This window comes from Neofelis nebulosa, chromosome 3 (genome assembly GCF_028018385.1).
Source record: "Neofelis nebulosa isolate mNeoNeb1 chromosome 3, mNeoNeb1.pri, whole genome shotgun sequence".
Taxonomy (NCBI): Eukaryota; Metazoa; Chordata; class Mammalia; order Carnivora; family Felidae; genus Neofelis; species Neofelis nebulosa.
In genome coordinates, this window is record NC_080784.1 from 36,463,964 (window position 1) to 36,477,668 (window position 13,705).

Genomic DNA, 13,705 nt, shown 5'->3' on the forward strand with positions numbered 1-13,705 from the left:
TGCAGGGGTCCATCTCACTACTGTGAGATCATGACTTGAGCTGATATCAAGAGTTGGACACTCAACTGACTGAGCCACCCAGTGCCCCTAAAGATTTTATTTTTAAGTAATCTCTACACCCAATGTGGGTCTCGAACTTATAGCCCCAAGATCAAGAGTTGCAGTCAGCCAGGTGCCCCACTATTTTCTTTCAGTTGTTTTTGGCTATTCTCATACATTCATTCTTTCAGAAAAAAACTTTTAAGTCATCTTGTCTAGTCCCAATACTTCCCTTTGGGAATTCGTCCTATGGAAATCATTTTGAAAGGGGGTACTAGGCTTTAAGGACTGTCTACCTTCGGTTCAGGTCATGATCCCGTGGCTCAGCTTGTAAACTTGAGACCCGCATCAGCATCAGGCTGTCTGCTGACCCTGCAGAGCTCACTTCAGATCTTCTGTCCACCCCACCCCTTACCCCTCCACTGCTTGCGTTCTCTCTCTCTCTCAAAAATTACTTAATCATTTTTTAAAAATAAAATAAATAAGTACACGATAGAAGGGGACTACTAGAGTAAGGTACCGCAATCCATATAACAAAATGTTTATAGTTTGAGCACAGAGGTTAGGAGTTTCAGTTCTGGGTGAGACAGACTTCAGTGTCAATCTTGAATCTGCTTTTACTGGCTTCAGGGCTTGGGTCAAGTCAGAAATTCAAGACTTATTTTCCTTATACAGAAAAACAAAGCCTACTGACAGTCCCTCCTGAGAAGCAGGTAAGAGAAGTAAATGAGGGGCACCTGGGTGGCTCACTAGGCTAAGTGAGTCTTGATTTCAGCTCAGGTCATGGTCTCATGGTTCTTGAGTTTGAGCCCTGCATCGGGTTCTGCCCTGACAGTGGAACCTGCTTGGGATTCTCCGATTCCCTCTCTCTCTGCCCCTCCCCACTCATGCTCTCTCTCAAAATAAACATTAAAAAAAAAAAAAAAAGAAAGAAAGTAAATGAGACACTGAATATAAATACATTGCCCAATCCACAGTAACTGTTCGATAAATGCTAGCTATTTGGGGAAAGATTAACATGGAAAGATGTTCATGATATGTTAAGTGGAAAAAAATAAACAGAGCCTATAAAACTATAGGCACAGACATTCCTTAAAATGTATACATTCACAGAAAAAAACTAAAAATGCATAATTGTTATCTCTTGATGGTGGCTTTAATGGTAACTTCTGTTACCTTTTTATTCATCTGCATTTTCTACAGTGAACATGTATTACTTTAACAAGAAAGTTAACTTTAAGAGTCCAGTTAGGAAATGGGAAAGGCTTAATGATGACCAGGTGGGAAGGTTTTTCCCTCCCCTTTTTAAAGATCTTCACTTAAGAGTGTGGAGATAGATTGCAGTCCTCCTCTGCCCTGGGCTGGACTACATCTGTGCCTGGTTCCCTAACCTGGCAGCCCCAGTGAGCAGGGCTTCAACCTCAGTTCTCTGGGATCAGAACTTCTTGGGTGAGATCCAGGTACCTGTACATCTAGTTCTGAGAGATCATTTCAGGACTGCCGGACTAGACGCAGACTAGTTTTAACATTCTGTGATTTATCTCAACTCTTTGAAGTCAGACCCCCTCCTCTGCCAAATGGGTCCCACAATCTCTGCCTTGTCTATCCTACAGGGAAACTAGCACTCAGTGAGAGCTCCTTGCAAAGGCAAGTTGTTGGGATTGCAAAGTGTCTGGATTCCAAGCATGAAAAGCCTCTTAGGGCAGCTTTATAACTTATACTTGGTGGGGTGCCTGGGTGGCTCAGTTGGTTGAGTGTCTGACTTTGGCTCGGGTCATGATCTTGAGGTCCATGAGTTCATGCCCCATGTGGGGTTCTGTGCTGACAGCTCAGAGCCTAGAACCTGCTTCAGATTCTGTGTCCCCCTCTCTGCCCCTCCCCTCCTCACACTCTGTCTCCCTCTCAAAAAAAAAAAAAAATTTTTTTTTTAAATTTATATAATTTACACTTGGTTTCCAGATCTGTGTCAATATGATGGGAGCAGGCAGGCTGAGGCCAGGCCCTTGCCTCAGTATCAAGGCCTGCTTTCTGTCTTGATTTTAAAAAGAAACCTCCCTTTTCTTTTGCAGCTCTGTGAATGACAGTCTACAAAGGACATTTCCCCCCATTGTGAGTGTAGTGGGTTGAATACTATCCCCCAAAATCCTTATCTACCCAAAACTTCAGAATGTGACTTTATTTGGAAATAGGGTCTTTGCAGATATAATTAGTTAAGGATCTTGAGATTAAATCATCCTGTATTTAGGGTGGGCTCTAAATCCAATGACTGGTATCTTTACAAGATAAAAGAGGGAGATTTGGACAGAGGGACACAGTGGAAGGAGATCTGAAGATGAAGGCAGAGACTGGAGTGAGCCAAGGAACAGCTGGAGCCAACAAAAGCTGGAAGAGGCGAGGAAAGATGGCCCCCCAAGCCTCTGGGGGAAGTGTGGTACTGCTGACACCTTGATTTCAAACTTCTGGCCTCCAGAACTGGGAGAGGGTACATTTCTGTTGTTTCAAGCCACCCAGCTTGTGATAATTTGCTAGAGCAGCCATTGGAGACTAATATTTTGGTGCTAGAATTAAGGCCTCATCACTTTTATCTGGGGTTCTCTTGGGCTGGCAGACAGAATTCTAAGATGACCCCCAGGAACCCTCACCCTTGGTGTGCGGGCACAACCTACAAACAGGAGATACCACTCCCGTTATTATGTTACATAATCTGGCGAAAGGGATTTTGCTGGTGTCAGCTAACCAAATTCATTGATCTGAAGACAGAGAAATTGTCGGGGCACCTGGGTGGCTCAGTTGGTTAAGCATCCAATTTTGACTCCAGTCATGAGTTGCGATTCATGAGTTTGAGCCCCTCATAGGGCTCTCTCCTCTCAACACAGAACCCACTTTGGATCCTCTGTCTCCCTCTCTCTGCCCCTCCCCCACTCATGCTCAAAATAAAATAAAATAAACAAACATTAAGAGAAACTAAAGAAAAAAAAAAAACACAGAAATTACCTTATATGACCAGAACTAATTAGGTGAGCCCTTGAAGGAGATAGGCTCATCCTGGCAAAAGGGATTTGAGGCATAAGGAGTCACCTTGGGAGAAAGTAATCTTGCCAGTGCAGAAGTCTAGCAGACACCAGTTTCACCAAGTGATCCAGGAAAACATCACCAGTAATAAGACATACTGGCATCATGAATGCTTTGATAGGATGCTCTGAAAAGGATGCAACATCATTTTTGTGATGTTCTTGCCCCAAATGCACAACCCCATTCTAAGAAGAAAAGACACAGGAACTGTTACACACTAGAGGAGATTAAGGAGAAGTAACAACTAAATGCAACGTGGGATCCTGGAACAAAAAAAGGGCATTAGTGAAAATACTGGTAAAATTCAAATAAGGCCTGCAGGTTAGTTAATAAGATTTGCCAATGTTAAAAACTTTTTTTTTTTTTTTTGCCAATGTTGATTTCCTGTTCTTGATAAAAGCACTATAGGATGAGGGATAGAAGGAACTGTTACATTTTTTGCTACTTTAAATCTAAAATTAATTCAAAATAAAAAGTTTAAGAGGAAATGGTCACCTAGGTTATTATAGAGCCATAATGCAGACCCAATGCTTAAGGAGAAATTTTGATGCTAAGGTTAGGATCCCTGCAATTGTATCATGAAAAAACAATTATAAGGAAATGTGCAATACGTTAACAAAGGTTGTCTCAGGGTGGCAGGATTACAATTCTTTTTCTCCAATACTTCTTTATACTAAGCATGCATTACTTTTTTTATTTTTTTTAATGTTTTATTTATTATAAGAGAGCACAAGCAGGGGAGGGGCAGAGAGAGGGGGGCGACAGAGGATCCAAAGCAGGCTCTGCGTTGATAGCTGGGAGCCCAATGTGGGGCTTGAATTCACTAACTGTGGGATCCTGACCTGAGCCAAAGTTGGACGCTCAACCGAATGAGCCACCCAGGTGCCCCAAGCATGCATTACTTTTGATAATCAGAAAAAAATAAAATTTTCTTTCTTTTTTTTTAATGTTTGTTTTTGAGAGAGAGGGTGCCAGCAGGGGAGGGGCAGAGAGAGGGGCAGGGCAGAGGATACAAAGCAGGCACTGACAGCAGTGAGCCGAATGCGGGGCTCAACCTCAAACCAAGAACCGCAAGATCGTGACCTGAGTCGAAGTCAGACGCTCAACCCACTGGGCCACCCAGCCGCCCCCAAAATAAAATTTTAAAAAATACCAAACAGTTGCTTGGGGATGCTGTGGTAGAGGCTTTTAAGGTAGAGAGGGCTGTGTTAAGATGGGATAAAAAGGTGTTCCCTGCCTCTGGAGGGCTAGAAGGAGGCAGGAGGTAGCAGTGGACTGGTGCAAAGGATATAGATTTGGGGCCACAGAGTTGTTCTAGGTAAGTGCAGTCTGAACCCCAAGAGAGAGGGCGGGCTGCTGAAACAGAGCAGTAAGTCTTTGACATGGTAACAGCTAAGTGTTCTGGGAGAGTATCAGTACCTTAGAGCCCAGAGCCCTCTAAAACCCCTGTATCCAACCTAAATTTCCAGCCATGCCTGTCACCTGCTCTTCCCTCTATCAGCCCCTGCCCTAAAATGATCACCCCCTGCCTCAGGATAATACATCTTTCTGCCATTATTCACACAGCCCTTCTCTCTAGGACTCCTCTTCCTGTTCTCCTTTCTCCATAACTTTCAAAACGTGGCTTAATTCCACCTCCAGGAAGCCTTCCCAGACCACTCCTGCCCTAATCACTTCACCTTCTCCCAGCCTGCTTAAGTAGCTCACCTGTTCCACTCAAGGTCGCTTAACAAACCCACAAGATATCACATAAACTTCCACATGTTCTTGGAGCATCTCCACATGGGTTTACAAGCATCTTCAGAACAGAGACAGTGTTTTGCCTGTCTTCCCCGAGTGGAAGCTCTTGGCTGAGCTCCACTGGCTTGTCCCCCTCCCCCACCCATCCTTCAGCTAACTGCCCCTCTGCTGCCACCAGTCACAGTCACATTTACCAAGTCAGCTGTGCCTATGCCCAAGCCTCTTCATGCTGGTTCCATTTGTTTTTGTGGTTATAACTGAACTGAACAGCAACTGAAATGTAAGTGCAGAAAGGAAAAGGTTTGATTTCTATGAAAATTAAGTGATCTAGAACAGCAATTCTGAAATTCTGGTCTTTGAGGACAACCTGGGGTCCCTGAGACCGTTTCAGGAGGGCTGTCAGGTAAAAACTATTTTTATTATAATAATATTAAAATGTTGAAAGCCTTTTCATGCTCATGTTTCAGAGGCTAAATGAAGTGTGGTGAATATAGTGGTCTTGAGTTTTGTAGAGATTTCCAAGGTAAAAGTTTAGGGTATAAACATGTGTGTTTTCAGAGATTAACTCAGTTTGTTCTCAGGACTTCAACTGAATATTTACCAGCAAACTTACATTAGACTTATTATAATCTATCTCATCATGTAATAAATCACTATTTTGAAATCCTGCAGATCAGCAAAAAATGTAAAAGCAATGCCATTCTGTTCTCTCCTTTTTTAATGTTGGAGAACATTTTCATTAAAATATGCTTTTAATGTTAACATGTAATGACCTTATATTATTTTAAATGAAAACTTTATTTTTTTTAAATGAAAAATTTTTTAATTTGCTTTAATTTTTAAAACAGTAAATATCAATAGATTTGGCACATACACAAAAGACAATAATATTAAAGAATCCTAGATCAAAAAGTCTGAGAACTGCTCATCTAGAAAGACAGGTTACAAATGAGGGGAAAAAAGACTAAGTTAGGTGAGTGTATTCAAAAAGTAGATTTCTGCATGTGGAGTGATATGTAACATCTTTTCACTTCTTTAAGAAAAACTAATAAACGGATATATATATCCAGCAACCTCGCTTCTGAGAATTTCTTCTAGTCATAATTACACTTGTAGGAAATGCCATTTGAACAAAGTTATTCACTGCAGCCTCGGACATAACAGCAAAATAGACAAAATAATGGAAACAACCCAACCCAAGTTCTGGGCTGGGGAGAGAGAGAGAAAGGTGACTCACGTATCTTGGTTAAAAAATTATCTCACTTCCATATCCTGAATATTGTGCAGGTGTAATAAAAGAATGACCCAAGGGTTCTATGTGCCCATATGGAAAGATCCTATACAGTTGCTAGGTGAAACAAGCAAGGTGCTAAACAACATGTCTAAAGTTCTAACTTGAACCAACTGTAAGAAAAAGGGGGCAGGGGTACAATGTTTCACTGCCTGCCCGGTATGTTGTGTGTACATGTATTGTTGGTTTTTTAACCTTTTGATTTTTGAACTATGTGAACATATAGACTAGTGAAAAAAATTTAATAAAAGGAAACGTGAAACTGCAGGTGATATGTGTAGGTGTGATTTTTATATACAATTTGCAAGTTTAATTAGAGTACCTAGAAACCCAAAGAAAAGGCCTCTCAGCCCTAAATCAGTTTTGGCGAATAAAGAAAAATAGATGCATATGTTTTTAAAGTAAAATGAATTGTTTAAAACATGGATTGTTTTGGGGCGCCTGGGTGGCTTGGTCGGTTAAGTGTCCGACTTCGGCTCAGGTCATGATCTCACGGTCCGTGAGTTCGAGCCCCACATCGGGCTCTGTGCTGACAGCTCAGAGCCTGGAGCCTGTTTCAGATTCTGTGTCTCCCTCTCTCTCTGCCCCTCCCCTGTGCATGCTCTGTCTCTCTCTGTCTCAAAAATAAATAAACGTTAAAAATAAATAAATAAATAAATAAATAAAACATGGATTGTTTTAAAACTCCCTACTTTAAGCTGACTTTTTAAAACTACTGAGTGCCTTGACTAAGAGCCCCTAGGGACCCAATGGTAACAAATTCAAGACTGTCACCTTGTTCCATCAAACCCCAGCACTCTCCTGGAGGAAGGTAGTTAGGAGGCCTGAGAACACAGTCAGATCTGGACTTTCCAAGGCAGGGAATGTGGTTTCCCACAGCTGGGCATGCCAAGCTCTCTCCAGGCTGATTCTGTGGCCACTCTCCCTCCTACCCTTGTGGGGGTCCCAGAGAACCCACAGGGAGTTCTGTCTCTGGATGTCAGCTGGGCCCAGTAAGGGGATGTCTCTGGGAGCCTTGGTGACCACAGTAAGGGTAGGTGTCAGAGACCCTGCGGTGAGGCTGCCCTGCTGGCTCCCCTGGAGTGCACAAGGCCCCTGGCTGGCAGCAGACTCTGGACTCCTTATCTGCTGGCGTGCCGCCAATCTGCCAGCCTCGAGGTCAGAAAAGTCCCACTGTAGACATCTAGTGAGTCCTGACTGGGGCCACAGTGGCATGACCCTTCCACACCCCATCCTCGCATGTCTCAAGGCATTCTGGAAAGAGAAGCAGGACTCCTCCAGAAGAAGATGACTGTGCTGTGATTTCTATCTACAAAAGCAAAGGACCTTCCTTCCCCCTAAATAAGCACCAGAGATAACTGGCTCCTTTCCTCTTCATGTTTTTAAGGAAAAGACTAGAATCATCAGCAATTTCATCATTACACTTAGGAATAAAAACAGAACCTGTCTTTGGTCTTCTCCATCAAGCTTCTTGGTCACTAGCAAGCAATGTGACTTGGGAATACCAATTAACCTCTCTAGACCTAGTTTCTTTAGTTGTAAAACAAAGAGACTAGACTGGAAGATTCCCAAAGTCCCTGCAGTTCAACATCCTATTGTCTGTAGTTCTGCAAAATGCCTAAGCATTACTTTCTTCAGGCATCCACTGCAAATAGTTTGCATTATTTTAGCACAGTAGGGAGAAGGAAGTCCCAATTCCCAGACATATACAATCTATTCACAGCACTACCATTTAGATCCCAAGATCCTGTGAATATTGTACACGGATTCAGGTTCCTCTGGAATAAAGTGGGTTTGAGCAGGTAGGGAAAAAGGAAGACTGAGCAGGGTTTGAAAAGAGAACGAGCCCAGTGACTGATATATACCCAGTACCCAGACCCCCAACTCAATGTTAGTCCTTCCAGCCTATTATCAGCGCAGAAAAGGAATACTTCTATTACCTGAAGAAATCAGAGTAGCTCCCAAAACTAAAGGTGGAAAAAAAAAATCTCTTTTCCTTTTGCCCAGTGATTCTGTGGGACAATCTCCGGCAGGGCACAGAAAAGTGGCCTACTCAGAAAGGCAGGGAAATTGCATCCATGTTCCTAAGGAGGAGATGAATCAACACTAAGTCTGAGCTCATACCACTCCTACAACCCAACCTACCTAAAAGCTTCTGGGACCCTAAATAATCCACCCCATCCCACACAGATGATGATAATGATGACTGTGATGATGACAAACCTCTACCATGTCCCAGGCACAATCACAACATGCTTCACGGCAGGGAGAACAGGCTCACAGAGGTTAGGAAACCTGCTGGAGAGTGACAGAGCCAGGATTTGAACAGATTCATCTAGCTCAAAAGTCCAGAATTTTCCTACCACCTCCTACCATCTTTAGCAGAGTGCTGTCTTCTCTGAACTTAACGGGAACACAACAGCGTGGCCTCTCTTGCGTTGCTACCTTATTCTTCGTGTCTGGATGTTCTCTCTCCCCATCAAGAGTCTACAGGAGCCAGGCCTCATCCCCTCTTTGCACTTGGCAGTGGCTACTCCAAGGGCTGAGCACAGACCAGGCCCTGTGTACTGGCTAACCAGAGGGGTGAGGATGCATCTGAGAGTCATAGAACCTGCAGTTCTTATTCTTCTTGCCTAAATGACAAAGCCAATAATTCCGGTTGGTGCCCTTTAGTCATACTTAGGGACCAATGGAAGAAGGAGTACCACTAGTCTATCTCCTAGCTATCACATGATATATGAAAATTCACCTCTGAGCCTCCAACAAGAAATGGAATATTAGTTTTTAATTCCACCCTATAAAAGTCACAATTCTGGACATTCTTTCTCTTGCTTCATCATCAAGATCCTCTCAGTTTCTCTAGCTCTTGTTTAAGACTTAAGGATTAATCACAGATGTTTTGGATAAAAGATCTATTCTGACCTTAGCACTTACCCCTTCCCAAGGTCATAGGGCAAGTTAGAGGCAGAGCTAGGACAGAGACCAGGGTAGCCAGGCCAGTCTCCAGTACGTACTACCACCACCACTTCCCAGCAGCCTACCCACGTGGCCTGGGGTTTCCAGGGAAAAATGACTCTAAAGACAAATCCAAACCCAGGGTAAGTCCAGGAAGAAAAGTCGGGTGCAAAGTTGCTCCTGCCCCTATGTTCCTTATGCCCCAGGTGAGCACTCTGCCCTCATCAAATCATGCGTCCTATTGGACACCCAGGCCCTGGCAGACACTAGAGCCTCAAAACCGAAGCCACAGCCCCGAGCTGGGAAATTTTTCTTTTACTTTAACTGAACTTCAGAATCATATCCTGAAACTGCTTGGATGGCTATTTTGTCCCATTGCCCTAACCCACCAAGAGAGGGCAGCCTGAACCATAGCTCCCAACTTGGTCGGTAGGACCAAAAATAGATTTAAAAAAAAAAAACAAAACCGTGCCCATGGCTAAAGCCAGCTCAGGGTTTATCAGAGTGGCTCCAGTGCCATTCTCCAGCTCCTGCTACTAGTCGGCCGGAAAATCCGCGGCATTTTTTTTTCTCCAGCTGGTAGGTGATCTGGCCAGGGTAGGAACACAGTTCCCAGAAAGCAAAGTCCGGAGGCCAGTGTCCCATCGGAGCTGCCCCAAGAACTGCCCACCAGATTTGCCCATCTACTCCCTCTGCTTTTTCTGTCCTCCTATCTGCGGGTTTCAGGAAGCCTCTCGGCTTTTTAGTGCGGCTGTCTACGTGCCGAACACCGTTCTCTATCTAGCTCCCACATCCCGCGATCTCCAGTCGAAAGAAGTGCAGCTGCGAACCCCCTCCCCTCACCACAAAGTATCCCCCATCGGGGCACCCCAGCCAGGTGTCGCCTCCATCCAGCGTCCGGGCCCATGTGCTGATCCTCCCGGGCGCCTCCCTGCTCTAACCCGAGGCTTCGGAATCCGGAGACGGGCTCTCGGTCCTCGGCGCCGCCAGGCCCCCACTCCCACCCCCACCCCCACCCGGTGACCCCAAGCGCTGGAGGCGCGCCGCTTGTCGGCGCGATGCCGCACTGTTGGGCACTGCGCGGTCCCGCCGGTACGCACGCTCTCCGCCCTCACCTGAAGCTCAGGCTGACGCCACCGGGGCCCCGCGCAACCTCACAAGCCTGGCCCTCCGGCGGCCCGCAGCGGCAACGGCAGCGGCAGCGGCAGCGGCAGCTCTGTCGGTGCGTCCGCGCGGGTAGCCCGCGTGCCCTCGCCCCCCTGCCTGCGTCCGTCCCCGCCACGACGCGCATGCCCCGCTATATAGCCTGCGCGTCAGCGACAGGGCCCACCCCCGTCCCTGGGCCCCGCCCCACCCTCGCCCCACCCTGCTCTCCCCAGGGCCTGCCACGTGGGGCCCCGGCCCACGATAGGGCGACGTGCGCGAGCTGTCAGCCCGCCGCCCGCTCCACTCGGCCCAGCGCCGGCACCTCGCCGGCCCAGGCGGAGACCTAGCTCTCCGGGATCCTAGTCGGACCAGCTTCATCTTGTAACCGTTCTGCGAATTCCATTCTTCATTCACTTAAGCCCACAGACTGACTCCTCCTTCCTCTGGAAACTCCCATTTAGACCTTTCCCTCTCCACGTGGGAACCTCTTACAACCTGGCCTCCATCCCTTAGCAGTAAGACTGCTACTCACCTAATATGTATGTCTATATTTTAACACTTTTGATTAATGTAAAAAGCTTCTCAACCTCCAACTCAATTCTGAAATGTGCCCTAAAAGGGGACGCCCCATAGACGATGTTTCTTCTCCATATTTCAACCAGCCAAAAGAACAAAAATTAAAATAATTTCCTGTTCAAGTTCCAAGTAAACCACACTATACTCACTTTCCAATTAAATGTCGCACAACACCCCCCCCCCCCAATAATCAGGCTCTTTAAGGGAACCACATTTCTGAATCCCAGTCAGGGAGAAATGTTAATTTGGGGGTGAGGCGTGTCCTAGGAGTCTCCTCCGTTGTGGGATAGTCCTATTGAGATGGATATCAAGCCTCGGAAATGGAAATTTCTTGAGAAAATAAGCCACCCATTAAACGCCCATTGTTCTATTCTGGTGGACATCACGATTATTTCCTCTACAGCTAAGCCAGCTGCCACCTGGGTCTAGGGGACCCACAGGAAAGGTCTTCTAGCAGAACTGTAGCCAGTTGGTATCCAGGTACCAGTTGTAGCTCAATGTCTGGTGCCTAGCTGGCACTTAGTGTCTCTGTAAATTTGCACAGGGAAGGGGCCCCGTATCCCATGCTGCAAATTCTGGAGAGAAGAACCCTCAGGCTGGCAGTGCAGACAATCCCTGGAGCATGTAGCAGGGAGAATCCAGAGTTCAGTGGCAGCTTGTTCCTAAGGACTGGGTAGAGAGGGAAAAAGAAAGCCTTGAAACAAAGCCAGAGGAGGCCAGATTGTTTATGCCACTCGTGAAGAGACTAGCCCGGCCCTGGTTGTTCTAAAATTGAATTATTCTCATCCTGCAATTACAGTCAGTGCTCCAGTTGGGTAAGGGGTGGGGTGATAGTCCTCTCATTTTCCAAGTGATTTCAAAGTAATGGTATCTCTTGCAGAATTTCCCTCAGAGCCCCTTCATCTTTGTAATAACCCTTTATACTTGTCCTTCTTGGTTAAACTCAGAGTATTTTTCAGACATTATGTCATCCATTGGGACTTAATCCCATCTCCAATGGGCTGTCAGAAATGGTCCAGTCTATACCATTCCTTCCTTTTCTTAAAGTACTGGAAAGGGAATGAGCAGCTGATCCAGAGATTAAATCAAACAAGAATGCTTCTAACACATACAGCTCTGAAAAGTTTTTAAGGCTATAAATGCATATTACACAGGGGTGTTAATCTTTTCTTAAACCTGAGGTCCAAAAATAATCCCATGGCTTTTCCAGGCAAGGTGTCAGCACTACACACAGGGAAACAAGGCAAGAAGCCTCCTGTCAGACAGGACAAGACACCCCACCACAGGGCCTACGACAGCATTTCACTTGTTTGCAACCAGACTGAAGGGTAGAGTTGCCAAAGTCCACCAAAACTGATAAGCTATCAGTAATCCATTAGGGGAATACAATTAATTATTAACATAGCTTAAAATCAAAAGGTTTTAACTCTTCACATCCAGCCCCACACAAAATTCTTCAGGTGAACCGTAAGTCTCTCCTTGTTGCTGAGTACTACTCAATTTTTTATGCCTGGTGCCATGCTTGGGCCCACAATTCTATATTTCTCTCTGCATAATATGCCTTTTTCCTCTCATAAGCCACATTTCCACTCATTAAAATTCTAACTTTTCAAAGCTACTTCCCTTCAGAAAGCTTCTTGATTCTTCTGTGGCACATTTTACCTATCCTTTCAAACTCTTTTGACTGTAACCCACACTAAAAAATATTTTACACGGCAACTCCAGTATAAATAACATTATAGCAAACAAATGTTTTCCAGAATTTCCCTAATACAATAATACCTTGGTTTGTGAGCATAATTAGCTCACAAATTCCGGAAACATGCTTGTAATCCAAAGCACTTGTATATCAAAGTGAATTTCCACACAAGAAATAATGGAAACTCAGATGATTTGTTCCACAACCCAAAAATATTCACGTAAAAATGATTACAATAATATAATACAAAATAATAAAGAAAATACAAAATATAAAGAAAAATAAACAAATTAACCCACACTTACCTTGAAAACCTTTGCGGCTGATGTGAGGGTTATTGTGTAGGACAACTTTCTCTATCACTAACTGAATCACTGCTATCTATTGGCTCAATGGAATCTTCTTTTCAAGCAACTTTAACAAGGCACTTATCCAATGACACTTGCTTTTGCCTCCTTTTGAGGATTTCGTGGAAATGTGACATTGCATTGTCGTTAAACAGTTTCATCACTCACACTGCTACAGACTTATTCAGGTGGTGTTTTTCTACAAAATTTTGCAGTTTCCCACATTTTACACACCTCCCTAATATCATTTGAAGTGAGTGATTCATCCACCTTTTCCCCCTCCTCCTCTGAAGAAGAAATGCCGATGTAGACTTACAAAATCTTGCAATTTTGGCCACTCACAAACTTCCTTCGTACTTCTCAGTGATTTCCTACTTCCACCATAATCATCTCCTTCCTCTTACTGCCTTTCTTTTCAACATTTTTCTGCACGGGGGCCATTGTATACCCTTGCACGGATGTTGACTACAGTACAGTATTAATAAACTCTTGTCATATCCTATATTTAATATAACTGGCAATAAGGCAGCAGAGGAAAGGGTCTATATCTGCAGGCAGCCTGACCTAGAATGAAGCCAAGCATTCTTAAGCTTACTCTTGTATGGAAAAGCAAAGGACTGTCCATAGGTGCTCTGAAGTGACAAAGATACACTAGTGCCAGTTGTGGGCACCTTCCAATGTTCTGAAAACTCACTGATTTCTGCCAAACACTGCGGCCTGAGACAGCATCAGAGTATGGAAGACAATCACCCACAATTCCGCAGCGAGAGACAGAGAAGAACCATTTTCTCAGTTTTGATCATGTGACATTTGGCATCACATACTGCTCATATTGCAAGA

At 44.7% G+C, this 13,705-nt stretch overlaps 1 protein-coding gene across 2 annotated transcripts in view; it reads right to left on the bottom strand.

Moving 5' to 3' along the window:
- The window catches only part of SLC39A14 (solute carrier family 39 member 14), a 45,801-nt gene extending 35,413 nt beyond the window's left edge, over positions 1-10,388 (bottom strand). For both annotated transcript variants that reach the window (XM_058720368.1, XM_058720367.1), the window contains exon 1: positions 10,213-10,388. The gene's annotated coding sequence lies outside the window, so the exon portion shown is untranslated. The remainder of the gene's footprint in view (positions 1-10,212) is intronic.
- Positions 10,389-13,705: the final 3,317 nt, after the last annotated feature.